This window comes from Macaca mulatta, chromosome X (assembly GCF_049350105.2).
Source record: "Macaca mulatta isolate MMU2019108-1 chromosome X, T2T-MMU8v2.0, whole genome shotgun sequence".
NCBI lineage: Eukaryota > Metazoa > Chordata > Mammalia > Primates > Cercopithecidae > Macaca > Macaca mulatta.
The window spans coordinates 124,629,941-124,657,494 of NC_133426.1; the positions used below are offsets into that span (position 1 = coordinate 124,629,941).

General features: G+C 40.0%; 1 protein-coding gene across 2 annotated transcripts in view; it reads right to left on the bottom strand.

The window, feature by feature from the left end:
• The window catches only part of KLHL13 (kelch like family member 13), a 424,794-nt gene that overhangs the window by 245,413 nt on the left and 151,827 nt on the right, over window positions 1–27,554 (bottom strand). Inside the window, exon 2 of one of the 2 annotated variants that reach the window (XM_077989506.1) lies at window positions 23,204–23,325. The exons of the other annotated variant lie outside the window; for it this stretch is intronic. The gene's annotated coding sequence lies outside the window, so the exon portion shown is untranslated. The remainder of the gene's footprint in view (window positions 1–23,203; window positions 23,326–27,554) is intronic. 2 annotated transcript variants of the gene reach the window in all.

Sequence of the window (27,554 nt, forward strand, 5' to 3'; positions counted from 1 at the left end):
ACTAGCTGAATTCCTGCTGCTGAAATTAGATGGTCATCCATACCCAGCCATCTACCCCAAATCATGATATTGCCATGTGCCTCACTCATAGCTCCACCTGTGCCACTAGGCCCAAACCCTCAGATGAGACCCTCTGGACATAAATACTTGCCAATTCCAGGTGAAATTTGCTCCATCTCCTCAGATGCTGGGACGTGGATAGCAGGCAACTATCCTTGGATGAGAGCCTTAACTGCTGATTCAGCTCCGTCTTGACCTCCTCCCCATCTCCACTGAAACTCAGCATGCCTCACAGCTGAGTACATATGGGTTTGACTTAAAAGGCAGAACAAGACATTAAGGTAATGGTGGTCTCATGACTTTCAGAGTGGCTGACACTAACAAAGATCTTAACTCTAACTTCAAAAAGAATTTAAGACTAAGTACCAATCTTCCTGGAATGTTCAAGATGGTTACCTTTTGTCTAAAAAAACAATCATTTTTTTCCATGTGATTCACACATTATCAGAGGTCTCTGACTTCCTTTTGAGTGTCTAGATATTCCAGCAAAAAATTTTAAATATTACACTTTCTACTAACACCCCCCAGAGAAGAAGTACATAGAAAGGACTATTGAGACCATTATGGCTCTCCTGCAACAAGAATCTGCTTGTCTGAGACCACCACAGGAGGCAGAATGAATGGTACTTCTCTGTTGATTTTTCTTAAGGATCCTAATCCAATTACCTTCCGTTCTCAAATCAAAATAAGACTTTCCTGGACAAAGATAGAAGTGAATTCATTCGGACAAGTGAAGTCTGTTGGTTCAAAACCAAACCCCCAACCATCATACATATGTATCTTTCTTTATATAAGTCTTGTTTCTAAATGTGCTGCACGTGAAAAGGCTTTTTAAAAATAAATTGGCCCACATTTCAAGCACACCAGAGGAGCTTGCTATTTAAAGGAATCTCTGTGAGACATTTTGTACAGCAAATAACCACCCATTAATTTATTTGCAAAATTTGGATTTCCACACATTGCCTTTACTTTAAGGGAAAAATGGTAACATATTTTCTACTGATTCCCAGAAGTACAAAATTATGACCCAATCATGCCAGAATCTTATCATCTCTGCATTATAGCAACAATCAGCTAGAATTGTCTCAGTTCCTGGTTACTGACACATAGTGCCATAGAATCTCAAACGGCCTTGACAACCAGGATCCCACTCTACAACAGATCTAAAATAAGCTGCCTCCCCAGAACCGAGATTACCAAAAAAAATGACCAATCTGGCCACAAAGATATTTTCATGCCTATTCCAAGCACAGATCACAGATCATATACCAGGTAAAGGTACACATTCTAATCAGAGGGATAAATGCTAGAATCATGTGCCAAAAGTGGTACCAAATGTGGCACCCAAGATGGCTGCAGGACACTTACATTCTAGTGCAATCAACAACGTGTGAATGGGCCAACATACACCGGAGTCACTGGTAAACGGCAGCCAAATTTTCTATAGGGGATGTCTGGAAGCCATGAGGAAGAGAGCAGCAGTCCAATTTAGAATTGCTGAGCTGGGGGATATTTAGAAGGAATGAGATGAAGAGAGAGAAGTTTTCTCACCCTTTCCCAGGCAGCCAGCACCCTGTCCCATTTACTGCCCTAAGCTTTTCTACTTTTTACAACTTCTTTATACTTTTTGACATTTCAGAAGCCACAGGCATCCAAAAGCCCCACATTTCCTGACAGCGCTCTCTCTCTCTCTCTCTCTCTCTCTCTCTCTGCCTGCCTCCAGCTTACCTATCAAACAAACCCTCAGAGTTTCTCATCTTTGTTAACACGTACAGGACTCAAATGGTAGGATTAATTTTGTCTAATTTAAACAGTAATTCACTTTGAATATTTATGTATATGCTCCTTTCTCCTATCAAGGACTTGAGATAGCTTTCATTTGAAAACAGAAAACAACAGAAGAGAAAGATAAACACAACTTTGGGGGTTTTTTGAGACAAGATCTTGCTATGTTGCCCAGGCTGGTCTTGAACTCCTGGGCACAAGAGATCCTTCTGCCTCAGCCTCCTGAGTAGCTAGGACTGCAGGCATGTGCCACTGAGCCCAGCTGAAACACAATTCTACAATGGCAATTTTAAGGGGATGGGGTGTAATGAGGGTGGAGAACAAAGCAACATAGTTCAGTTAGGTAGCTTTTCTGGACTAAATACAGGGATATAACTAAATACAGGGATATAACTTAGAGAATCCTAGGGAATAAGTGGTAAATTTATGCCTTTGACTCTCCCTCTCAAATATCAACTGTCTCAGTCAGTCTTTCACTGAGAGAACAGGGATATACTTGAACTGGGCTATAATTGGGGAGATTTCCCCAAATAATTAAGTGGCAAACTGAGTGGCAGTCGGTGCTCTCAGAGATCAGAGGCAGAGAGATCACTGGGCACTATAGCAAGTGGGCAAGTTTTCCTGGAGCAAGCCAGAGAAGAGGCTGGAATTCTGCATGCCTGAATGACTTATTTTCCACTACTCTTTCTCAATGATCATGCCTATCCTCCCGGAAGCTTGGTAAAAAGGGGTCCTGTTGCCCATACAGCTACTCAGCAAATGAATGAACATCCCATCTCATAAACATTTCAGGAGATTAAATCTAAATCTTTATACCTGATAAGTGAAAACATTTGGCCATTTGGGGTCCAGAGGAGTCAAATAATTGGCCACTATAATTGCATGGCCTTCACTAGAATGGAAGCAACTGCCCCTGAAATGACCTGTTATCTGTAGCCCGGGGAAACTGTGTCTATAACTTGCTCAGGTGCCTTAACTCTTGGCAGAACTGATATTCAACAGTCCTGAGGTATGTATGGGGTCATAGGCTGGGTTCCCTGCCCAATGTGCATATCTGTCTAAAGACTCTACTTCTCAGCCTACCTGATTTGGCCTGCCAGAGACCACACATATTTATACATGAATTCAACACAGCTCTCACCAGAAGGACATCTATTATGTACTAAAAATAATTAAGAATAGGTAACACTTCTATAGCACTTATTGTGTGCCAATAGCTATTCTAAGCTCATTACACATATTAAATCATTTAATAATCATAAATTACCTCATGAGGTAAATATCATTATTATTGCCATTTCACAGATGAGAAAACTGAGGCACAGAGAAGTAAAGGGACTCGCCATGAGTTTCACAGTCAATACATGGCAAAGTGGCAATTTCAGCCCAAGCTGTCTGGCTCCAGAGTCTTTGCTTTTAACAATTACATTATGCTTTCTGATCTGTAGAGCAAGAGGCAAAGGACTAACTATCCTGTATTACCCACGTTGGTTAAGATGGCATATAACATATAGCCCAGATAGCACGGTGATTATCAAAAGAACACAGACTAGGCTACCAACCACATGTTATAATTTGAGAAGAGCTGGACAGGATCTCCCACCCAAAAATCTCTCTCACCTCCTGCAAAAATACCCCAAATTTCCACCATTAGAAAGTCACTTCTCAGTCGGGCGCAGTGGCTCACACCTGTAATCCCAGCACTTTGGGAGGCCGAGGTGGGCGGATCACCTGAGGTCAGGAGTTCGAGACCAGCCTGACCAACATGGTGAAACCCTGTCTCTATTAAAAATACAAAAATTAACTGGGCATGGTGTTGGGTGCCTGTAATCCCAGCTACTTGGGAGGCTGAGACAGGAGAATTGCTTGAACCCGGGAGGAGGAGGTTGCAGTGAACCAAGATTGTGCCACTACACTCCAGTCTGGGTGACAGAGCAAGACTCCATCTCAAAGAAAAAAAAAAACGGGGGGGAGTCACTTTTCTATATCTTAGAGTCTTTTCCATTTTCAAAAATCCCCTATGAAAAGGTATCACTGAGAAAAGTAATCTCTTAAATAATTATCAGGCATCTACAGTGTGATTTTTAAAACAGTAAATTGGGCTTCCAGTTAGAAGAGGGGTTCTAATTCTGGCTCTGTCAATTATTACCTATGTGACCTTGGGCAAAACGAGTGGATCTTAAATGGCAATGGCAATGCTACCACCTTCTGCAACTCCCTCATGGGATTGTCATTGGAATTTAATGGTTCCAAAAGCATTTTGCAGACTTTAAAAGATTATACAACTATAAGGTATTATTGTGATCAGCTAAACCTCTGGTAAGATTAGATAAGTTAGTTGACAACCAGAGAAATGTATGCAGCCAGTTTAAGGTGGACAGACTGACAAGGCATGGTCCAAAAAGAATCATGTCACAAGCTAAGCATGGTGGTACATGCCTGTGGTACCAGCTACTCAGGAGGCTGAAGTGGAAGAATCATCTGAGCCCAGGAGTTCAAGGTTCAAGACCAGCCTCACAACATAGTAAAACTCCATCACACATACATACACACACACACACACACACACACACACAGACGAATTATGTCACAGGCAATTCAAACTTGTCAGCCCAGGCAGAGATGGCCACCACCTGACTGAGTCTCTTTCAGGCAGACTAACACTTTAGCATGAATCTCCTCTGGTTGTCCCTGGCTCTTCTTGGCTGTGGCCTCTATGACTGGATACTCTGGATTGGTATTTCAGAGCCCCAGGTTTGGTCCTAGGTTCTAGGCCTTGGTGCTCTTTCTCGAACTTTCTCCTCTAGTGTGCTGGTTCTGGCAGCAGCTCCACCTATGGTCCAATACACCTTTCCACTGACTTCCTCAACTCACTCAGCCTTCCAGTTACAGCAACGCCCCAGATCCTTGCTTCTCTGCCTCAGTCAACAAGTATCTATTAAGTGCCTGCTATGTGATGGGAACAGTGCCCCTCTACCAGGTAAGTGGTTTCTATGTCGGTAACAGCAGGGAACTGGAGGTGACAGGCAGGGCACAGGGGCACCAAGATGCAGGAGAGGCACATGGAAAAGTAAAAGGCAAAAAGGTAGATGGGAGCGGTGGCTCATGCTTGTAATCCCAGCACTTTGAGAGGACCGCTTGAGGCCAGGAGGTCAAGACTAGCCTGAGCAACAGAGAGAGACCTAGTGTCTATAAAAAATGGTTTAAAATTAGCCAGTGGTAGTGACATGTGCCTGTGGTCCCAGCTACTTGGGAGGCTGAGGTGGGAGGATCGCTTGAGCCCAGAAGTTTGAGGCTGCAGTGAGTTGTGATTGCACCACTGCACTCCAGCCTGGGCGACAAAGTGAGACCCTGTCTCAAATAAATTATACAAAAAAAAAAGTAACAGGTAAATAAAAATAGTCTTGTCTGCTTCACTCTTTTGCAGAACAGAATGTAATTGTTACAGAGGGAACTTGATGAAGCATTTACTGTGTGTTGCACACTTGGGACAGGTATAAAGACATGCTCCCTGAACTAGAAAGACAATATAATGGGGGTAAATAGACAATTACAACTTTCTGCAAGGGCCTAAGCACCTCTAAGGAAATATCATTTTGTAAAGAATCTCTCTTTCATTGGTCACCAGTTTCTCCCCCTAAAGTTGCTAAAGCCTAAAAGGACTTAGGTAAAACATAATACAGCAGTTTGAATTGAGGGGCCAATGCTGTGTTTGAAATATAAATTGTGATAGGCTACTTTTTTTCTGCCATATATATTTTCCCCTGGTTTCTTTTTAAGTTTTATTGGGATATAACCTACATACAGTAAAGTGCACAAATCTCAAGTGAATCACTCAATAAAATTTTACTTATGTATATACACATGTAACCACTGCCCACATCAAGCTAGAAAATATTATAGCACACCAGAAACTTCTCTTGTACCACAAGATCAATCCCATCTGCACCACAATGAGGTAACCACTATTTTGATCTCGTGTAATAGTCTTTTTTATATATTTTTAGCACTGGGAAGTTAGATTTGTCTGGGGAGCTCTAGCTCCTGAATACTGGACCTTCTTCAATGTACTTGGGCAGCCCAACCTCTAAATATTTTGCCATCTTCAGTGTGCTCAAGCTGCTCAGACTCTATTTTTCTGACTACTCTCCCTCCTCCATAACAACATCCAGCTGTCACTAAAAGAAGGAAGGACAGCCAGAGGAAACAGACACAAATAAGGTTTATTCCACTGTTAGAAATTACTGACAAAGTGTTATCACTTTGCTAGAGGGCCAAGAAAGGACTCAGCTTTGTTCGAGAGCCCATGGGGTATTTAGGACAACTCCACCTAATCTGTTACCCTATTGACAGCATGCCTTACTTGAAGCAGAATGAAAATGTCACCGTTATTTCCCCTTTGGGTTAGAGAATGTCCCTTTATCTTCTCCACTGGAACTCAGGAGAATGGAGGGTATCATCAAATTTGCTTGTGATCTGTCCATACACTGTGAACCCGTGTCGTGCTCTAAAGGTCTGCCCAACTAACAAGACTGCTCTTTGCTTCACCTGTGCAATGAAGGAATGAGTATGCAATCAAACCAACACATAATAGAAGCAATCGTTACACAATATCAACTATAATGAAGGTTGATACATGGTACAATGGTATACAAGAGGAAGGAGAATCTGAGTGCAAAAATCCTTCCCAGAGGAAGCTGTGCTTGAGTTCATTTGAAAGAGGGAACAGCGGCTGGGTGCGGTGACTCATGCCTGTAATCCTAGCACTTTGGGAGGCCGAGGCGGGTGATCACGAGGTCAGGAGTTCAAGACCAGCCTGGCCAAAATGGTGAAACCCCGTCTCCACTAAAACTATAAAACTTAGCCGTGCATGGTGGCAGGCGCCTGTAATCCCAGCTACTCAGAAGGCTGAGGCAGAGAATTGCTTGAACCTGGGAGGCAGGGGTTTCAATGAGCCGAGATCGTGCCACTGCACTCCAGCCTGGGCAACAGAGTGAGCTCCGTCTCAAAAAAAAAAGAAGGAAGGAAGGAAAGAAGGAAGGAAGGAAGGAAGGAAGGAAGGAAGGAAGGAAGGAAGGAAGGAAGGAAGGAAGGAAGGAAGGGAGGGAGGGAGGGAGGGAGGGAGGGAGGGAGGGAGGGAGGGAGGGAGAAAGGAAAGGAAAGGAAAGGAAAGGAAAGGAAAGGAAAGGAAAGGAAAGGAAAGGAAAGGAAAGGAGAAAGGAAGGAAGGAAGTGCATGGGCACAGGTTTGGATATATGAAAGGACATGGAATTATCTGGGGACTCAGTTCAATGTTGCTATAGCATGAAAAGATAGACGTATGAGGAGATAACTCTAGAGAAAAAGATAAAACCCAGATCATGAAGGACTTTATATGACCTACAAAGAAGTTCAGATTTACACCCTAGGCAATGGAGAACCACAAAAGTAAAGAATTTTTAGTTCGAAAATGACCCAATCAGATTTGTATTTTTAAAAAGTTACTCTTCCAGCAGTGTGGAGAACTTAATAAAATAGGGGTGCAACTGAAGACTGCCGCAACGATCCAGCGGGGGCCTGATGAGATGCCTATAGAACATCCAGGCGGAGATATTCTATAGACAGTTAGACATGCAGGTTTGGAGCTTAGAAAACTGGGCTGAAGGTAAGCTTCAGAGTCATATGTATATAAATGATCGTGTTTAGACTGTTCAGGGAGAAATACAGGACAGAGTACAAGGTCAAGGTTAGAGCTTTGTGAAACAACACTGAAGGTGTCAGCCAAGGAAGAGGAGCCAGAGAATGAGGTAAGGGGTAAGATATATAAACAAAAGTTGAAGATTATCACAGAAGCCAAAGGAGGGAAGATTTTTAAAGAGGGAGTGGTTAATATTTCATATGCCGTAATACATTGCAAGATAAGAAAAGTATCCAGTGGTTTGGCAACATGGAGGTCACTGGTGACCTTAGTGAGAACAATATCAGTACTAGATCACAACACATTAAAGAGTGAACGGGAGTGAGGAAGCAGAGGGAAGTAGTTAGCTTAGCTAGAGCAGGAAGAAAGGAAATAGAATATCTAGAGGGGAAAACCATAGCTAAAAGGGGCTGTGCATATGATGGCATATAACATTGCCAGAAAATATTATTCCACTGGAGGTGTTGTAAAAGGGAGCCAAGTATCAGGTTAAATATTGGCCAAAATAACTTTTAAGACAGAGATTTTATGATTCCTACAGATAAAGGGTGATATGGCTGGAGCTTCCAACATAAAGGTTTTCTCAGGTTCAGAGGAGCTTCCTGAACTGTCAAGGTGGAACAAAATAAATTAAATACATTTATCTTTTGTTGTAAATATAAAAAATGATTGGAAAGTGAGAATGCAACAGAAACCATTTTTAGGCCTTTGGTTTTTAAAGGCCTAAAAGGCTAAACAAAAACACAACCTATGCAAAGGTGGGATACAAATCATTTGTCTTTCTAGGATTTTACCAAATTGGTATATAGATAGAATTTTTTAAATCCTGTATGGCTGTAATTTACTGACAGAAAAAGCAAGTCAAAATACAATGGCCCAGTTGGGTATGGTGATGCTTGGCTGTAGGCCCAGCTACTCAGGAGGATCACTTGAGCCCAGGAGTTCAGGACCAGCCTAGGCAACATGGCAAGTGACTCTGTCTCTTTAAAAAGGCCTATAATTTATAATTTAACATATTTCTTTTTTGTTTGTTTTAGAGACAGGGTCTCGCCATCTTGTCCAGGCTGATCTCAAACTCAAGCGATCCTCCTGCTTCAGTCTCCCAAAGTGCTGGGATTACAGGCAGGAGCAGCCACACCTGGCCTATTTTTCTTACTAAGTACAGGAAAACATCTTTGACATCTTCACAACATGGGCTAGGAAGATATGTAATTAAAACTGAGAGCTAAAATACTCATGGATGATTCATATATTCAGTCAAGAAACATTTATGGAGCACCTATGTGAGCCAGGCATTGCTCTAGTCACTGGATGTTAACGACAACAACAACAAAAAAAGATGTATTTTTGGCTCTTGGTACAATGAGCAAGAAAAAAAAAAGATGTTTATGTAATTCTTTCTAAAACTTGATCAACACAGTTAGAAGAACTGCCATCTTTTCCAAAATATTTGGGTTTGTGGTAATTTATATTTAAGGCCGTATTTATCTTACTATATTTAAAGCATGGTATATTAGAACAGGGGGACCATAAAGGATCACTGGCCTATCCTATCCCATTTCACAGATGGCAAAAGTGAAGTGACAAGAAGTTTAAAACACAACTTTCAACTATTAGAGCCAGGGTTAGAACCCAGAATTCAGCCCTCTCTGTACCAATGAAAATCACACAACTAAAACCACATCTCTCCCCAACACCTGCGCTCACCTCTACTACCTCTTTTCATCAGTTTTTCAATAATCAGTTCTACATTTTTCTCAAAAATAAATAGCAAAGTGTCTATGGCTCTATGACCCTTGGGCACTTGGCCCAGTTTTATAACATACAGCTTAGTAACTGCAAACATCTCTCATCAATGCCTTCGTTATTGGGAGGTGGGAGCGGGGGCAGCTGGCAAAGATTGCCTAGCTTTGGGCATTTAGCTAAAACGTCCAAAATTCCAGGAAGATATCGGGGATGTTTTATCTTCATTGTCTGGCTTCTAGGGAGGAGAATGTGTTGTCTTAAAATTTCTATTCAGAATTTTAATTAAATTGTGGCCCGTGGCAAAATAGAAAGACATTAAAATCAAATGCTAGTGTCTTTTTGTTTATTTTATGAGCTCTCGTCTCTGACTAGTTCTTGCTGAAATAATTAAATGTCTTTTTCGGCAAATGGACTGTTCAGGCTATTTAGTTTAATGTTTCTTATAACCTGGCAAGTATGCGCTTTATAATTCAGTAATTTCTGTTCTTCCCCCACCCTCATTCCCACATATACATACTTTTCTCCTCTCTCCCCACACAGCCTGGCTAGAAGGTTTCTGTCCATCAGAATGGCATGAATGCACCTGAAGACCAAAGCTTCCTCACACAAACTGGTGGAGATTGTTGGAGGCTGAGCACATTGCATTTGACATTAATGGGTCAGAGGTGCTTCTAGATTGAAATTGGTGAAGGTGGGAAGAACTCACAGTGTAGTTAATGAGGCCTCTTGGTCTGAGACTGACGCCTGAAATCTCATCTTTACTGATCCATTGTATTGCATGAAGGGAAAACAGATCCTAAAAATATATAAAATCTAGGTCGGGCGTGTGGCTCACGCCTGTAATTCCCAGCACTTTGGGAGGCCGAGGTGGGTGGATCACTTGAGGTCAGGAGTTCAAGACCAGTCTGGCCAACGTGGTGAAACCCCATCTCTACTAAAAATACAAAAATTAGCCAGGTGTGGTGGTGTGTGCCTGTAATCCCAGCTACTTGGGAGGCTGAGGCAGGAGAATCGCTTGAACCCAGGAGGCAGAGGTTGCAGTGAACTGAGATCACGCCACTGTACTCCAGCCAGGGTGACAGAGCAAGACTCCATCTCAAAAATAAAAAATAAAAATAAAAATTTTATATATATATATATATTCCACATGGGAAAGGGGACAGCAGAATTTACCTGGAGGGAGTAGGGGAGATGCTGTTCTTCTGTCTAGTACAACACCATTATACACCCTTTGGTGATAAAGCCAAAGCCTGAGGCACAGTCTGAAATGGGGAGATTTAGTCAAAGGGGTCTGACTGCCTGGATAATAAAGTAGAAAGGAGAACTTTCTCGGGATAAAGAGATTGTTCTTGTGCAAAATTATTTTTGCTTCCCCTGAATAGAGCCCCAGAAATAGGAGCTGGAAAGAGAGTGCAAGAAGAGAGGATGAAGATGGTAAAAAAATTAACTCTGTAATTCTAATAGCTAACTTCCAGTGCATGTTTACTATGTTCTTCCAGGCATGGGGCTAAGTGCCTTTCTCCATTACTTCATTCAATTTTCCCAACAGTCTTATGAAATAGTAACCATTAGTCTCTTCATTTTGCAGATCTGTAAGTTGTAGTTCAGTGATATTATATGACTTACTGAAGAGCTCACAGATACTAAGTAACAGAGTGGGCAGTCATACTTGTCTCCTCCTCTAACTTCTCCAAATGAAAGGGGGAAATAGTGTGTACATTTAAAATCTGGGCCTACAATCTCTTAGGCTCACTTCACCTGAATGATAACGTTGATAACAACGTTGGCAACAGGCTGACAGGAATTGGATGCTCATTATGTGCTAAACTCTGTGCTAAGCATTTTACACAAGTCAGTTCATTTACTCTTCATAACAATACTGTGGAGAAAATATTTTAATTCACTCTATTTTACAAATGAAAAAAAAAATGAAGTCTTCAAGGTGAAGCAACTTGCCCTAGCTAGGAAACAGAAAAGCTATGGAATAAGAGCAGCCCCCCCACAACATGGTGGAATACTAGGGCTTAACAAGAGAACCAGCTACCAGTAGGACGTTCTTATAGAGACAAGAGACAGCCAAGGCTCCCCCAGAGAAACTGCGCCTTCAAGCCTAAAACAGCCTGAAGGCTGAAAAAATGGACTGCTGGACCCGGAAGAAGCCCACCCTTTCCTAACTGATTCTTTCTGAATAAGCCCACCTGCGCACTGGGAACATAGGGTGGAACCTCGGAAGTTCTCACCCTTTGCAAGTGGGAGGAGCCTGGCCTTTCCTGTTCCTGTGTAGGAACCTGGGATTCAATCTATGAGGCGTGAAACCTGCTAGCAGGACTCTCTCGCTTTGCTAAGAGTTATTTTTCATTTTTCCTTTTTGCCTAATAAATTCCATTTTCTTCACCCTTGTATGTGTCGGTGAGCCTAATCTTTCTTGATCATGTGACAAGAGCCCAGTTTTAGCTGAACTAAGGAGAAAGTACTGCAACAATGCTTTATAATAGGATGTGGCCAGGAATCTTCTGGAACCCTGATATTTGATATCAAATTTTACATTGCTCCTACTCTATACTGTGATCTATCCTGAAAAAGTAAAGCTTGTAACATTTATACCCTATGCAGTGGAGACATAATAGAGAATTAAATATTTCAGTGTTGGGGTAAGGACTGCTAAAAATAGAGAAAAGAAAAAAAGAAATTTTTGGTGAATGAATGAATAAATGAGTTCTATCTATAATCAGAAGTTTTCCATTTTTAAATTCTGCTGCCCTGTAAGCTCCGTCTCTATGATTAGTTGAATCCTTTTACATGAGTTTTGAATGCACCGAAGTTTTGAATAATGAAAGATAATGAATAAGGGAAAGGACGTATTTGTGCTTAGATAAATAGGACGTGGAAAAATCTAAAAGGAAATAGCTCTCCCAAGGCTCTCATTGTCTTGGTAAGGAGAAATCTGCTGTGAGAGCCAGGCATCCAAGGAGAGAAGAAAAGTAAAGAATGCCAAGAGGAAGGATAGAAGTGAGCTAAAAGGGAACCAACACTTACTGAGTGCCAGTACCAGGCCCTTTTATATACTATAACTCGTGTAATTCTCACAGCAATCCCAATATCTCTATTTTATAAGTAACAAAATTTAGATTCAAAAATTAAATAACGTGCCCAAAGATTCACATATAGAAAGAGATGGAGCTGGAGTTTCCTCTCTGGCCTGACTTTGAGTTTGAACTCTGTCTAGAACACTCACTGCCTCTTCAAGTAGAGAGTTGAAAACAGAAGGGCATTTTAATTAAGTGAAGAAAAGAAAACATTTCAGGCTTAGAAAGACAAAACATATGGCAAAGAACTTGTGGAAAAGTTCAAACCAAAAGACAAAAAAAGACCTTAGGAAGCTGAAAGGCAGGCTTTGACTAAGATAACCTTTAGGAAAGCAGTAAAGCCTGGAATTCTAAATTCTCTGTTATCAGTATTTCCTCACTTGGTAATTGTAGCAACTCAGCTGGAGCAAAAGAGTAACAACTGTGGCCAAAAAGGCAGACCACAGCAAGCAATGCAAGATGGTGGCAGGTAAAGACAGCAGTGTCCCCAAGGCTACTGCTCAGAGACCTTTCCCTAGCCTTTGAATAGCAGAAGGGATGGCAGGGCTTACAGTCAGCCCACAGCATCTACCCCTCACCTCTCTTGACTTTATTCCTGATAATCCGGCCCTGCCCATACAGCTATCAACAATTAGTTTTTTTGGAGCCTCATAGTTTTCGGTCTTCTTTTCAGGATTACACTAGGTCATGCAAGTCGTATCTAGCCCTTAGAAGTAAACACTGTTCCCTACATCTAAAATACCCACTTCACTTGTGTTTTTCCAGTTCCTCCAAGGAGTATATGTCAAGACCATATGAAACATGGAAAGATGTTATTATGGGAAATGCAGGTATGAAAGAAAATCAGGAGGGAGCTATGATGAAAGTCTGACCCTGAATGAGGGAGAGGAAGAGGAGGTTGGGTGGAAGCATCCTAGAGTATTGTGTAGACTAAAGAAGCTTCTTGAGCCAAATTTGCAAATTCTTGAGCCAAATTTGCAAATTCTTGAGCCAAATTTGCCCAACAAAGGTGTCCACATGTCTCCCAGGAATGAGTCTGTCTTACTATTTCCACAGTACTCAGTTATGGGAGGCGAAAGCCCATGGGAAGTGCCAGAACACATCAGCTGAGGCCCTCTGTCAATTACACTCTCTATTTTAGGAGGTCTTCCAGGCACATTCTAATGGCCCCCACACGATCTCTGTCTTCTCTATCACTTCTTCTTCCACATATCTAAGCTCAAGGATCACTTTATAAGAGATACCTTTCCTGACTCCAACCCTCCATCCCAATCAAAGTAAACTTTCCTTCAGAGAAGTCGTCTCAGTTTATATTTATATATTCATTAGTGTGATTATTAGATTAATGACTATTTCCCTTGCTAAGTTTTAAACTCCGCGAGTGCAGGGACCATGACTGTCTTTTTCACTGCTTTGTCCTCAATGCCAACCACAGTGACTAATAGGTACTCAATGAATATCTGTTGAATGAATGGATGTGGATAAATAAATGTCAATGAACAGATATGGGTTAAATAACCAATTATGTTCCTCAACCTAATGGAAACTATATAAAACCCAGGGCTGAGATGAGGCAGACATAGCTTTAAGAGGTGGGAGCAAATATGTAGGTAGCTTCAGGATAAAATGGCGACCAAGGATTCTCAAGCTGACATGAGCAACTACAAGCTGAGGCTGGCACCTGCTAGGCCAAACTGACTGGGATTCATGCCAGGGGAATTACGGTTAAAAAAAAAGAAATAAAGAAAGAATGACTGAGAAGTAAGGCCATGCCAACAAAGTCTGTGGATCTTGGCCTTATTTTTAGCTCAGGTCTTCCCTGGTAGCCCCTCCTAGTCTTAAAGGGACCACATCCTCTGATGAGGAGAGACTGGGTGATGCGGTGGTAGTCATTGCTTAACACCCATCTATTGACAGCCCTACGATCCTCCAAGAGCTTCTTGAAATTTCACTTTTCTGAGACTCAGCTTTCTCTTCTCAAAAAGGGACAAAATTTGACCTCATAGAATTCTTAGATTAGGATTAGATAGAATAATATGATATTATTTCAAATAATATGTCATGGGATCTAACATACTTCCCTGAAAACTCTTAGTATCTTTGTGCCAAAAATAAAAGGAATAATAAAAATTAAAACAAAACAAAATCTTCCAGTGATTCTCCTGATGAAAACATGGCTTTGGACACGAGTATACACAAAATCTTCACACATTTCAAGACATTTTGGAAATACCTTGTTAAAATGGACAATCCCTAATTTAGTGGACTCTGAGTATTGGCCTGTAGGTCAGAAGATATAGAAAATCATAGAATTCTAGGATCTCTGAGCTGAGAGAGTCTTTTAAGATTAGTCCAGTTTGCAGTAGTGAGCTTCAAGGATGCTAGAGAAAATCACTCATTGTCAAGATCCCATGTATCTGTACATCTTCACAGATTGGGACTTTGAAAGACCATTGCTAAAATTCATCGTCTTCCATAGCTGGAGCAAAATGTGAATTTAGTCTGCAGCCAAGTGTAACGAGGATAAAGCTAACTTCAGCCTGGGACTAGGGTATAAACTCATGCATATTTCTTAGAAAAGTCATGCTGCGTCATTAGGGTAATTAGCCAACACTGTTGAAAATCACATAAACAGTTAATCTGTTCCAATTTCTGATTGTAATTAAGTGATTATGTGGTCCTTAAAGTCCAGAGTCTTGTTCTATTCTTGTCTGTTTTACTGACTCACCGAGTGAGGGGACTAACTCATTTAACCTTTCTGTGTCTCAGCATCTGTAAAATATGGACTACAAATACTTAAACTGTGTACAAAGCCACTTATACTTCATCAGTTCATTCAGAGCATAACACATCACCTTCTAAGTTAAAACAATAATGCTTTTGTTAAAACACATTAACTCCAAGATGGACTTCTATTGATTTTGTCGATTATTTCCTGGAGCCTACCACAGTGAGAACACAAGTCAGAATAAAATGCAGTTCCCGTCCTAAAATGGTGAGTCCCGAACACCAGTCCACAGACTTCAACTGGTCTGTGACAATGTTTTCACAAGTCCATGGCAAAATTCAAAGAAAAACAAAGAAGATAATGAGGGGAATGTTTCATGACTTTAAATTTATATTCAGTTTTAAAGACTTTCCTTTATTACAAGTCTATTATGAGTATTTCCTTTCCATTTTTTTTTCTTGGCAATGAAATGTTCTTTATTTTATTGTGGCAGTTGTCTCTTTTTAACATCCTCACTTAGCATAACAAAAAAAATTGGCAACTCTTGGTCAGTCTATTTTTTTTCTTTGAATTTTGTTGGTCTGTTAACTCAAGATGTATGTGAACCACTAAATCACTTACCACCTACTTAAGGAATGTGATTAATCCAGTTTATAGTTTAATCTAGAAAATTGCTTACATTTGTTACTTAGAAGTTCTGTTCTGGGAATTGTTTGTGTTTATAATTAGAAGCTCCAGAAAAAGAGAACAGATTTTAAGCTCAAGATATTGCTAAAAAAAACAAAACAACAGCAAAAGGAACAAAGCCAATAACAACCAAATGGTGTCAGTCATGTAAAAGACCCTCAATAAATATTTGTCGAATATGTAAATAAATTATCAAATGAAACAAATATAGATTCAAATAATACCTAGCCAGCAGCTACTAAAAAAATAAGCCTGGGCCGGGTGCAGTGGCTCACGCCTGTAATCCCAGCACTTTGGGAGACCAAGGCAGGCAGATCACTTGAGGTCAGGAATTCGAGACCAGCCTGGCCAACATGGTGAAATCCCCTCTCTACAGGAATACAAACATTAGCAAGGCGTGGTGGCAGGCACCTGTAATCCCAGCTACTCAGAGACTGAGGCAGGAAAATCGCATGAACCTGGGAGTTGAAGGTTGCAGTGAGCTGAGATTGGGCCACTGCACTCAAAAAAAAAAAAAAAAAAAAAAAAAGAAAAGAAAAGAAGAGAAAAGGAAAAGAAAAGAAAAGAGAAAAAACCTGACGGGCAAAAGCAGAATTTTCACTCTTTGGTCAGAATAACGTGAAAAATGGCTTCTTTTCAGCTAGAAATAACTACTGAGTATTACACCCTCAGCCTAGGAAAGGCCTGTAGCTCATTTTTCTCTCTTGATAACAAGAAATTAAAGCGGTCAGAGAAAACTGAAAACATTTAGAAAATTATTTAGACTCATAGAAATTAGGGACAGAGACCAGAAATCACCCAACTCATTGCCTTCAATTTAGATAAGGAAATAGGCTCAGAGAAACTTCTCCAGGTTACCTATGCTTTGGGGTTTGGACCATAAGAACAAAACCAAGATACTGCTGTCATCTAGTGACAGGATACCCTAATTGCAGGGAAAATTATCTAGGCATTGTTTTAAAGATTTATTGAGTATTCAAACTACAAACTTAAAAGTTTTTAAATACTTCCAAAGGTCAGAGGAAGCAGAGACATAAAGATAGGAAACATTCAAATTAGAATTCATGGAGGAGGGAATGTACTCTGAGGATAGTGAGCTGCAGAAGAGCAACGGGTCTAGAGACAAAGATGAGTATAAAGTATTTGAGGAATATTGAGGGGTAGTAAACAATAATTGACTTGTGAAAATATCTACTATCTTCAGATTTCTCCTTTGATAGAATTCATCAACACCAGATTACCTAAGAGCTTTTACTAGTAACCAGCCACTAGAACATGGAAATAGTCTTGCTCAACTGAAGCTCACATTAAAATTAATACTCATGTTACACAAAGATACACTGAGTAAATACAAAATAGCATATGTGCAAGGTCATTGGAGGGAGTGTTGTTTGCAGTAGCAAGGGACTAGAAACAAATGTCCACCAATAAAGAACTAGTTGACAAAAAATAGCAGATGTTGGCAAGGATGTGGAGAAAAGGGAAAGTTTATACACTGTAGTGGGATGTAAATTAATACAACCTCTATGGAAAATAGTATGGAGATTTCTCAAAGAGCTAAAAATGGGACTACCATTTGATCCAGCAGTTCCACTACTGGGTATCTACCCAAAGGAAAAGAAATCATCTCAAAAGATACCTGCACTTGTATGTTTATCACAGCACTATTCACAATAACCAACTAAGTGTCTCTCAGTGGATGATTGGATAAAGAAAATATGATTATCAATGAGATACCGTCTTACACCAGTCAGAATGGCTATTATCAAAAAGTCAAAAAACAACAGCTGCTGGTGTGGCCACAGAGAAAAGGGACCCCGCTGGTGGGAATGTAAATTACTTCAGCCACTGTGGCAGGCAGTGCAGAGATTTCTCCAAAAACTTAGAAATATCATTCAACCCAGCAATCCCATTACTGGGCATATACCCAAAGGAAAATAGATCATTGTACCAAAAAGACACATGCACTTGTATGTTCGTCGTCATGCAATTCACAATAGCAAAGACATGGTATCAACTTAGGTGCCCATCAATGGCGGACTGGATAAAGAAAATGTGGTACACATACAGCATGGAATTCTGCACAGTCATAAAAAAAGAACATAATCACGTCCTTTGCAGAAAGACAGCTGCAGCTGGAGGTCATTCTCCTAAGTGAACTAACTCAGGAACAGAAAACCGAATGCCACATGTTCTCACTTACAAGTGAGAGCTAACATTGGGTACTCACGGACATAAAGTGGCAACAGTAGAAACTGGGGACTACTAGAGGGTAGAAGAAGTGAGGTGAGCAAGGGTTGACAAACTATTAGGTGTCCTGCTTAGTACCTGGGTGACAGGGTCATTCGTATCCCAAACTTCAGTATCATGCAATATACCCAGGTAACAAACCTGTATATGTACCCCCTGAATCTAAAATAAAAGTGGGGAAAAAAGAAAATGTGGTGTATATATACACAATGGAATATTATTCAGGCATTAAAAGAAGAATGAAATCATGTCTTTTGCGATAACATGGAAACATGGATGTAACTGGAGGCCATAATCTCTTTTTTTGTTTTTTTGAGAGAGTCTCACTCTGTTTCCCAGGCTGGAGTGCAGTGGTGCGATCTCGGCTCACTGCAACTGGAGGCCATAATCTTTAGTGAAACAACCCAGAAACAGAAAGTAAAATACTGCATGTTCTCACTTATAAGTGGAAGTTAAACAACGGGTACACAAGGACATAGAGCATGGAATAATAGGCACTGGAGACTCCAAAGGGTGGGAGGCAGGTGGATGAGAAATTGCTTAATGGTTTTAATGTACACTATTTGAGTGACGGTTACACTAAAAGCCCAGACTTCACCACTATGCAATGTATCCATGTAACAAAACTACAGTTGTACCCCTTAAATTTATGCAAATAATAAATAAACTTACATTTAAAAGGACTAGTTTAATAAACCATGGTACATCCACACGATTGGCACTATACAAGCTGTTAAAAAATAAAATAATGAGGAAAATTTCTATATACTGATATATCTCCAGTATCTATTATTAGAGGGAAAAACAAGTGTAAAACAATGCTCCTCGTATGCCACTTTTTGAATAGCCTACTCTAAAGGAAAACACACACACACACACCCCTACATACAACATATTTGCTTATAAAGATGGTTATCCATAGTGGGAGGCGACAGGGTAGAGGGGAGGGATGGCCTTGAGACTTCTTTAAATATATCTGGTTATATAGTTTGACTTTGGAACAAAATTAATCAAAAAGAAAAAAAACCATCCCTAAAAATAGAAAGCAAACTGAAACAAATGAACTTAACTTTACAGTAAGTTGATGACAAATCCACATAGAGAAAAAAAATTTCAACTGCACTTTAAAACACAGAATTTTGACTGTTCATTCCTAATTGGACATATTCTCAAGACACAGAGAACCACAAAGAAATTCTAAACTGCATTTAGTAGTTTTATTGTTTTTTTTTTTTCATAGCATTAACTATTTGATTTATTTATTTATGTATGTATTTAGAGACAGGGTCTGGCTCTGTGGCTCATGCCGGAGTGGAGTGGTACAATCATGGCTTACTGCAGTGTCAACCTCCCCCAGGCTCAGGTGATCCTCCCATCTCAGCCTCCTGAGTAGCTGGGCTTCAGGCACGCACCATCATGCCCAGCTAATTTTTTGTAGTTTTTGTAGAGACAGGATTTCATCATGTTGCCCAGGATGGTATTGAACTGCTGAGCTCAAGCGACCTACCTGCCTCCGCCTCCCAAAGTGCTGGGATTACATGTGTGAGCCACCACGCCCAGGCAGTTTTCTTGTTAATGGTCATTAACAGTTTTCTTGTTAACAACAACATTTTGTTGTTTCTATTTTGGAACTAGTATAGGTAATTATGTTAACATTATTGAGAGCCAAGATGTTCAAAATAAGAGAAAGGAGATACTCATATAAATTCAAAGAATTTAAGTAAAAATCCTGTAATCTTACATTTGAATTAGAAATAGCACTATAAAGTTGTTTGTTTCTTTTTTTCTTTTTAAACAAAAAGGTAATTGCTATCTCTGACCACTACAAAGACCTAAAAGTAATAACTACTAATAGCAATGAGCACCACTGGCACACAAATTGTAATCTCTGAATATCATTCCCCACAAAATAAAACCACCACTCCTTAGAGAAATGGCTGACTGCAGGTCTGGGGCAGGGACTGTACTAGATGAATCAGGAATGTCCTCTTGTACTAGAAAGCAAGGAAGTGATCAGCAACTACTATGATCATGTCAAAAAGCCTCAGGAGCCAACTTGAAAGGGCTCCCACTGGCCTAGTATGGGTCAATTTGGGTATCAAAATTAAAAATCACTGTGATTTATGGAAATACATCAAATACATAAAAGCCCATAAATTTATAATGATCTAATACAAACACATTAGTCATCGTTGGAGCCTGCTAGGACACCAAATCATCCTGAAATTTTTTAAGTGAAAGGCAAGAATCAAGTAGTTGTCCTGCCTTTCCTGTAAGAACTGTACTTTAGGGCTGGGAGCAGTGGCTCATGCCTGTAATCCCAGTGCTTTGGGAAGCTGAGATAGGAGGATCACTTGAGCCCAGGAGTTCAAGACCAGCCTGGGGAATATAGTGAGACCCTGTTTCAACAACAACAAAAAAATAATAATTAGCTGTGATGGTGGTACCTGTAGTCCTAGCTACTCAGGAGGCTGACGCAGGAGGATCGTTTGAGCCCAGGAGTTCAAGGCTGCAGTGAGCTACCATCACACCACTGCACTCCAGTCTGAGTGACAGAGTGAGACTCTGTCTCAAAAAAAAGAGGAAAAAACAGAACTGTATTCTATGATAGCCACATAATTGATGAGGGAAATTTCTTCTTTTTAAATTTATTTTTATTTTTTTCTTGTATTGGGAACTGCTCCATTTCCATTTTTTTTTTTTTTTTTGAGGAGTGGGGGTTCTTCTTGATAGAAGCATTTCCACTAATAAATTCAGAAAAAATAACAGCACTGAAAAATCATTAATTTCCAACCCCTAATGAAATAATGGATCTAGGCAATAATCATCAGTGGATGCTAAAATCATTAATTTAAAGGTTGATGGGGCATTTTCTACCGCAGGAATCAGTCTGAAACCACCTGAACCCCGCCAATCAATCTTAGTATTGTAAAAAGTGAGACATCCTGACTTACATAGGCTTTCTGATGGGATGCAATAAGGAATAAACACCACCACTCATGAGGGATTCTTGCCTTAAATAGTGAACCTGATTTGTTCCAAGGAAGTGCATGAGAAAATAAAAGTGAACCTGAATCTAATCAAATCTCTAGTGGGGGGATTATAATCATGGAAACAGAGTTTTATTTGTATTTTATTAAGGAATAAAAGAGCAAAACAATCCCCACAGCTAGGGCAATTTGACTGCCCCCAAATTGACTCCTATAGACTCAGTCTGCCCCAAGCTCTTGAACAAATCCTATTTATTCATTAAACAGAAATTAAGGAGCCTGTTTTCCGTAACTCAGATGACTGCGTGGGGTCAACGGGGTTATTAACCCTCCTATAACACTGTGTCTTAAACTCAGATCCAATTATTGGTTGCTTACCTTAATCCTTGTTCCTACATTCCTATCTGGTTAATTTGCCTGCTGCCTCAGTTGCTCTGAAACAGGGGCTTGGCTTTACTCTTACTCAGACTAGGGCCCTGACCTTGAATCTCAACCCAGCTTCTGGGCCCCCACTCCCTGTTGCTAACCACCTGCTTGCACCCTTGTGTCTTGCCTACTCCCTGGCTGCCTGTTTTAAATTTCTTGCCATTTTATTGGGTGTTTCTTGACCTGAAATCTTGTGTCAATTTGACCCATACTCTTAAGAGTTGTATAAAATATCAGACCATGTTTTGTTAGTTTATAACATTTTGAGGCAGGTTGGTGACATTATTCTTGTTTAGAAATAAGACTTAAACAGCATGTAAAATATTTGTTTCTGGCCCCACATCACATCTGGGGCAGCACCTCTACAAGCATCTTCAGTCTCCTTAAATGAGGAGCAGTAGACTCAGCTCTGAATTCTGCTGCAAGATAGTTGGCAAATGATTCCATTCTGTCCAAGCCACAAATCCCTCCCCTTCCTCTTCTCTGTGTCACTGCTGTGCCTTCCTAGCCATCTGCTCTTTCTCCAGTCCACTCTACCCATGCTCTGATAGTAATGCTTTTTCCTCTCCCTATCTTTAACAGCTTCAAGCATACATGTCCGTTTCTCAGTGACTGTTTTGACTCCGTGGATATGCACTTCTATTTTTAAATGCTTTCTATTGTAAAGTAAAACAGATAAGGAAAACCACACAGACATATGGCTTAACGAATTTGTATAAAGCAACACTCTTGTAACCATCATCAGGTCAAGAAATAGATCTTTGTCAGTCACCCCAGAAGCCCCCTCCATGTGTGCTGCCCAGATCATAAGTCCCCTCTTTGCTCATACATAACGATTGTCCAGATTTTTATAGTAATCAACTCGTTGCTTTTAAAAAAAAAATCATTTTATCACATAAATGTGCATCCTTAGATATTATATTTTAGTCCTGCTCATTTTTAAAAATTGATATTTCTTTTAAGTCTCTTTTAATCTACAGATTCTTCCTCCATTCTTTTCTTTTCCTTATAATTCACCTGTTGAAAATCCCAGGCTCTTTGATGAATAGAGTTCCTCGGTCTGAATTTTGCTGATCAGTATGCCAATTAACTGGTTATTTTACTGAACTGAACTTTGGCTTCCCCTCTTCCCACCCATCTTACTATGGCAGGATTGCTGCTTATAGGAGCTCTCTAGGAGCTCTCACTTCACTCTCTAGCATGACTAATTGAAAGAAAACAGTTGCCTTGCCCCCAGCTGCTGCCACTGAGGGCTCCACCTGGCTGTTTGAGTAGCTGGCTGGCTGATATCAGGAGCTCATCCACATGCCTCCAGTGTCCACTTCATGCTTTCCCTTCCTCTTGATGAGAGATGCATTGTGATTCCTGAGAACTGGAAAGGTAGAAACTGGAACATCCAGAGTGGTATTGCCCCTTGAATTTCTGAGAACCCCAATCTCTCCCATTGCTGGCCAATTTCTAGTGGTGCATTTGGAGGATTAAGCAGCATACAAAGCCCCAGTTGAATTCCTAAATGTTGGTCTGGTTGGTTAAGATTCTGGGGATTTGATATATTTTAAAGGTATTTTATATATTTAAGTGTACTTTATGCAGCTTAAAAGAAAAAAAAGTGGGCCAGAAGCGGTGGCTCACATCTGTAATCCCAGCACTTTGGGAGGCTGAGGCAGGTGGATCACCTGAGGTCAGGGTTCAAGACCAGCCTGGTCAACATGGCAAAACCCCATCTCTACTAAAAATACAAAAATTAGCTGGACATGGTGGTGGGCACCTGTAATCCCAGCTACTCGGGAGGCTGAGGCAGGAGAATCACTTGAACCCAGGAGGCGGAGGTTGCAGTGAGCTGAGATCGCACCACTCTACTTTAGCCTGGGCAACAGAGCAAGACTTCGTCTAAAAAAAAAGAAAGAAAGAAGAAAGAAAAGAAAAGAAAAGAAAAAGAAAGAAAGAGAAAGAAAGAAGTTTAAAATCATAAATACAATATTTCAGTCACACTCTGTGTTAAATTGGGCTTTTGTGGGCACACCACAAACTCTAATCAAATATAGCATTGTTTCTATGGGAGACCAAATGCCAAATTCCAAGTATGCCACTAACAAAATGTGGGAATAGTCCCTTTTTATAAGTTTCAGGCCTGCCCATCTGGTCAACTATATCATTTTAGATTCCCGTTTAGGCGAACTGGAACCTGGAATTATTGTCTCTCTCAAGGCCTTTCCCTAATGAAGGCTTACATGTTCTTACCCCTAAGCATCTCCTCAAATGACTTAAAATATAATTTCTTTGTCTATATCCAAATAATGGAAAATAATGATTCTCTGTGATGTAAAAGGAAGACCAAGAATATTATTGCTTCAGGCAACCAAATATTCAAAATTTGACCACCATAAAAACATCATGATACTCACCAACCCACTAAAAGCTCTGGAAGCCAATACAGTTATTAGACAAACTGAGCATCTCTCCAGGAAAAACAACCCCTCCCCACAAACCTTTTAAATTTCCAAGCAATATATGGAATTATTTAGGATTTAAATGTGAATCAGTGGCAGCTGGGAAATTTCTAGATTTTGAAATATGATAGTTTCCATTTGCTTGCAACCGGTTAATAATCTGTTCCACTTTAAAAGCATCACATCAAAGATAGAGGCAAAATGTAATAATAATAAAAACAAGATTTCTTTCATTCTGGAACTCCATGGTAATGATTCTTCAGTTTCTTAGATTTATGACTAATTAAATTGGGTCCAGAAACACCAAGTTCATTTTTAAGGCCTTTCAAATAAGCCAAATAAGTATATTGAGCCAAGATTCATTCATATTCAGATTTCTAGGACACTCTGATTTGATAATATATGTTCCATACAATGCAGTAATGGTTAAATCAGGGCTCTACTGAGGCATGAGCCTCATGTAACAGAGCTGCAATTTAATGCAGCATGGCCTTTGAGTGCTATAGCAACAGCACCTGCTATCTTTTTTTAATAAGATCCAGGAGATATTCTGGAGGTTTCTATTTTACTAAATTTTCACTTTGAGTTCTAGCTCTGTGTAATATTCTTGTAATGTGAAAAGGGAGCAAGAGACTTTAGCAAAGCTAGGAAGATTCAAAATTTGCTATGGGAATACTAGACAGTCCAGGAAAAATTGCTAGGATGGCATTTTCATATGTCATGTTCTCCCTATCTAAATGTGTCATTATAACAAATAATACAAAAGTGTAGATACTCGAAATACTATTCAGTATGTATACTTAACAATTTAAGATTTCTAATACATAAAATCTCATCCATGCCTTAAAAGAAAAACAGCGACCCAAATGAATTACATAATTCATGATCAACAAAAGTGAAATGTTTATTATCAAAATATAAAGAAGGCTTCAAAGCTAAAACTTTTGAATCCAGTAATTATACAGAAGAGTTTTTCTGATGAATATTTACATAATCTTGGACACAAAAATTTTAAAATACACATTTACTTTTAAGCACATATGGAACATCTACTGTACAAAAATTGACCCTGTAATAGGCAGTAAAGCAAGTTTCAGATCACACCAAAGAATCAATATCCTACTGACCTCACTAGAAAAGAATAACAAAATAATAAAAATTACATTGGAAAGGAAGAATATTTCTAAATGATTCATTAGCCAAAAAGAAGAAATCCTAATGGAAATTAGTCAATGCACAAAACTGCAAGTGAAAACACTATGTATCAAAACCTGAGGGACATAGCTAAAGCAGTAATTATAAGTAAACTTATTTCTCAACGCTTGAAAAGAACAGTCTGGAAGTTAGTTCATAAGTCCTCTTTCTGCTTAATAAAAAAATAAGTAAATTAGTGACCATGTTGTCCAACCCAAGAAGTTAGAAAAAGTAACAAAGATTACAGAACTTAATAAAATAATTTCGAAAACAAAAACAGTGGCCAGGCCCAGTGGCTCATGACTGTAATCCCAGCACTTTGGGAGGCCAAGGTGGGAGGATCCCTTTTGAGGCCATGAGTTCAAGACCAGTTTGGGCAACAGAGTGAGCCTTCACCTCTACAAAAAAAAAAAAATGAACAAAATTAGCTGGGCATGGTGATGTGTGCCCATATACCCAGTCCTTGGGAGGCTTAGGTGGGAGAATTGCTCGAGTCTGGGAGGCAGAGGTTGCAGTGAGCTGAGATCATGCCACTGCACTTCAACCTGGGCAACAGAGCAAGACCTTGTCTCAAAAAAAAAAAAAAAAATTATATATATATATATATAGTAAAGAGGTATAACAAAACCAAAAGTTTATTTTCTAAATACACTAATAAACTTTAGGAAGAGACTTGGCAGAAACTTTGGGCATCTCAAGCGCACAGCTGATTTTGCCCTCAGGATATTTTATGATATAGGTCAAGCTTGTGAAAAGTAGTGTAAAGCTCACTATACAAAGATTAGAGTCTGGGACCCACCCAGGACATGGGCTCCAAGAATAACTATAAAATAACTCTATTTTATAGCTCAATAAAATTGAGGAAAATATGGAAAAAATAAACAGATGAAAAGGTGGAGAATTTCACCAGAGAATTGAAACACACACACACAGACACACACACACACATTTAAATAAATATTCTAAAACTGAAAAAATAAAATATATATAAGATTAAAAGATATAAGGGTAGGAGAAAAAACAACATTGTCATTATATTCAAATCATATGATTAGATTGCATAAAGGGACTAATAAAAGATATTAGCAATACTATTAGATAAAAGATTAATATGAAGATATCGGCAGGCACAGTGGCTCACGCCTGTAATTCCAGCACTTTGGGAGGCCAAGGCGGGTAGATCACTTGGGGTAAGGAGTTCAAGACCAGCCTGGCTAACATGGTGAAACCCCATCTCTACTAAAAATACAAAAATTAGCCAGCCAAGGTGATTCGCGTGGTGAGCCTGAGGCAAGAGAATCGCTTGAACTGGGAGGTGGAGGTTGCAGTGAGCTGAGATCACACCACTGCACTCTAGCCTGGAGGACAGAGCGAGACTCTTGTCTCAAAAAAAAAAAAATAAACAAATAAGAAAATATCTATTGTGTTCTTATGTGCCTGCAGCAAATAGAATATGCAAATTAAAAAGAAGGCAAACTTTAAAAAATAGCAACAAAATTATAAAGTATCAAAAAATAATAAAATATATAAAAGACTTTTGGGGAGAAAATCATAAAACTTTACTGGAAAACAAAAGACCTTAAAAAGAGAGAACTATATCATGTCCTTGAATGGGAAGGCTCACTTGGTGTGGTGGCTCACACCTGTAATCCCAGCACTTTGGGGGCCAAGGCGGGCAAATCACCTAAGGTTGGGAGTTCCAGACCAGCCTGACCAAAATGGAGAAACCCCATCTCTACTAAAAATACAAAATTAGGCAGTGTAGTGGCACATGCCTGTGAGGCACGAGAATCACTTGAACCCAGGAGGTGGAGGTTGCAGTGAGCCAAGATCACACCATTGCACTCCAGCCTAGGCAACAAGAGCAAAACTCCGTCAAAAAAAAAGAAAAGACAACTGGCCAGGTGCAGTGGCTCTGTAATCCCAGCACTTTGGGAGTCCGAGGCAGGTGGATCACCTAAGGTCAAGAGATCAAGACCATCCTGGCCAATATGGTGAAACCCCGTCTCTACTAAAAATACAAAAATTAGCTGGGTGTGGTGGCGCACACCTGTAGTCCCAGCTACTTGGGAGGCTGAGGCAGGAGAATTGCCGGAACCCAGGAGGTGGGTGTTGCAGTGAGCCAAGATCATGCCACTGCACTCCAGCCTGGTGACAGAGAGAGACTCTGTCTCAAAAAGAAAAAAAAAGAGAGAGAGAGAGAGAAAGAAGGCTCATTGTCATAAAGATGTCAACACTGCCAAATTAATCCTTAAAGTTAAGCAATTCTGATCAAAATCCCATTACGATTCTTTTAGAGATTTTGTAAATTGATTCTAAAATTCACAGGAAAGAGCAAAGAGCCAACAAGAATGATGACACACATGAAGAAAAGCAAAGCAGACGGAACTGGCTTTACAGATTTTATTCTAGAACTAGAGTAATCACAACAGTGTGGCAATGGTGTAGGACATACAGATAGCCCAATAGAGAAAC